Raw genomic sequence first — 2674 nt, forward strand, 5'->3', positions numbered from 1 at the left:
ACGTCTTCTTTCTTCAACCCGCCGGCTTCTGACTTCTGGCTCTGCGAGGGGGACGGCGGCACGGCTCCGGGAACGGACGACAAGGTCAGGTCCTGTGTTCGATCCCTCTGGAGCTAATGGTGTCCAGTAGCCTAAGAAGCGCAACCTAGCCGCAGTTAGAAGGTTTGCTTCTCTCCCCTCAGTCCCACGTAGCAGAGAGTCTGTTGCCAGCAGAAGCTCTCTGAAAATAAAAAACCTAACTAAAATACTTTCTTATTAGCAAGCTCAGGAGAGTTCACTAAAAGCACCCAGCTCTGGCCGGGCACAGATTCTAACTGAGGTCTGGAGGAGGGGCATAGAGGGAGGAGCCAGTGCACACCAGTAGTACTAAATCTTTCTTAGAGTGCCCAGTCTCCTGCGGAGCCCGTCTATTCCCCATGGTCCTTACAGAGTCCCCAGCATCCACTAGGACGTTAGAGAAATTCCTATAACATATGAAAAGAAATACTTGAAACATGATTTTTAATGTTAACGTTTAAAACGAGATTACCCATATAAATGATCCATATGAAATAAAGATATAATAATTAAAGATTTAAAATGTTCTGGTCTGTTTTATCACAGTGTGTGATTAGAAAGGTTGTAGACATTTGATCGTCTTACCCCATTTCCCCTGACCAGTACAGAATATCTGTATTGATGGGACCGGGGAGTGGTCACAAAGGATTATTTGATAAGTGCGTCCCAATAGGGCTACTTAAATTCAAGAATTAATGGTCACCAGCATTCAAAAGGACCTGACTTTCTGACGTATGCCACAATGATTGGTCGTAAGCCTCAAATATGAAAGAATATCATAGAAGTAAGGATTAGTGGTGATACTGCTGTTGGCGTCACAACTCACATAGAAAGGGAAATAATCCCTGCTCTACAACACCAGGTATTCGCAGGAAGTCTCCTCTCCCGGTACTAACCCGGCCCAACGCTGTTTGGCTTCCAAGATCGGACGAGATCGGGCATTGGCAGCGTGGTATGATAGTAGAGAATTTATATGATAGTACACCAATGAGAGTGCACCTATATATGAAATAAGAGAAAGAGTGGAGACAGTTTGGAAAGCCAAGGAAAGAGATGAATAAGTAAAGTGGAAAATATGTGGATCTGCTTTCTACGTTAGGCACGGATCATCAGATCCCACATCTGTGGTATTGTGCTCCGTGGATCGCAGATGAGAGTCCACGGAAAAATAGTAGAGCATGAACAGGAGGTACAAAATCTATGATTTTGTTTAAATTGTCTGACAAAAAGACAGCACAAAAACCGTTGAGAATTGCGTTAGAAATCAGATAGATCATACAATAATTATCTGTGTCACCAGAGAAATCAGCCCTTAACAATAAGCGCTGGTATTAGCACATAGGTGGAAAGAGAAAATTAGTTTCCAAGCTTTGAATACATAGCATGTTACTCAGGCTGGGCAAACAATGCAATCGTGGTATTTAAGCATCAATTTTAGGAATCTCATTAAAGATCATAATACACCCTGAACTGAGTGTGGAAATTCATTTAAGTTGGAAAATCAAGTGTTGTAAATCCCACAGACTAAACCAGAAAAGCTATCAGCTGCCGCTACGGAGCGCCGGTCAGCTGTGATTGGGACGGAGTGTGGCGGGGATTGTGAGACCTAAGACGCCATGTTACTGGCTGGCAGTTCAAACACTGTATGGGAAGGATGGTCAGGTGGCCATAAAGAAATAAGGACCGTGAGACCCCGGGCGCCATCTTGGTAGATGGCAAATGTATAATAAAGGAACAGAGAGGAAGGGAAAGCTCATAGAGAAATAGATAACAAACAGGGTTAGGAAACACTGTGATGGGAAAGAGACCCGGGTGGAGAATAGTAGTGAGGGGCACTGGAGATAACATGAGATTTGCAATAGTCAAAGAGTTATTGGGTTAGTCATATTTGCGCCTGGCAATACCAGGATTAAAATTTGAACTTGGGTCAATGAAAGGTAATAAGAAATGTATATATATATATATATATATATATATATATATATATGATAGAATGAAATAAAATTATTATGTTGTGAATTTCATGCAATAGTGAGTATATAGTGAACCTGCAATAATACAACCTGTCCCGGGATCAATGCCTGGATATAGGTGTGGGTAAGGGATGAAGTGAGAAGAGGGATGGTTGAGGTGTATAGGCGGCCGTGTTGGATGTTAGTAGGGGGGACAATGTGAAGGTGAGATCCTGAGTAGGTGAAGGGTGGGGGGAGGGGAAAGGAGACACTAACACTCACTGAAAGGTGAGATGAACGGGGTATGTACCAGAAGGAAGAGGAGATGAAAAATTGAGAGAGTGGAGAATAAAGAAAGGGGATGTGAGTTACAATTAGATGAGGAAGGTGCAAATTGGTAGGATGGACCAGTGAATGAGTACCTGTGGATGTGATACTGATAAAGGGATGTAAAGGATGCAGAGGGTGTCAAGGAAAGGATTTACCGAATGATGAAAATGAAACTGTGGTGAAAATTGGTAAGTGTGGAGTGTGGGGGGCAGGAGTGTTGTGGTGGCCGTGTTACTCTGTGTAGGGGTGTATGGATGTAAGGGAGTGTGCGAAAGTGGGAAGATGGGCTGGACGGGGAAACAAGGGGGGAGGGTTTGGGGGGAGGGGGGGGAAAG

General features: G+C 43.7%; 1 pseudogene; it reads right to left on the reverse strand.

Annotated features, from left to right (window-relative positions):
• Positions 1 to 904: 904 nt before the first annotated feature.
• LOC134912831 (5S ribosomal RNA) lies at positions 905 to 1023 on the reverse strand (annotated as a pseudogene).
• Positions 1024 to 2674: the final 1651 nt, after the last annotated feature.

Source organism: Pseudophryne corroboree, chromosome 4, assembly GCF_028390025.1.
Source record: "Pseudophryne corroboree isolate aPseCor3 chromosome 4, aPseCor3.hap2, whole genome shotgun sequence".
Taxonomy (NCBI): Eukaryota; Metazoa; Chordata; class Amphibia; order Anura; family Myobatrachidae; genus Pseudophryne; species Pseudophryne corroboree.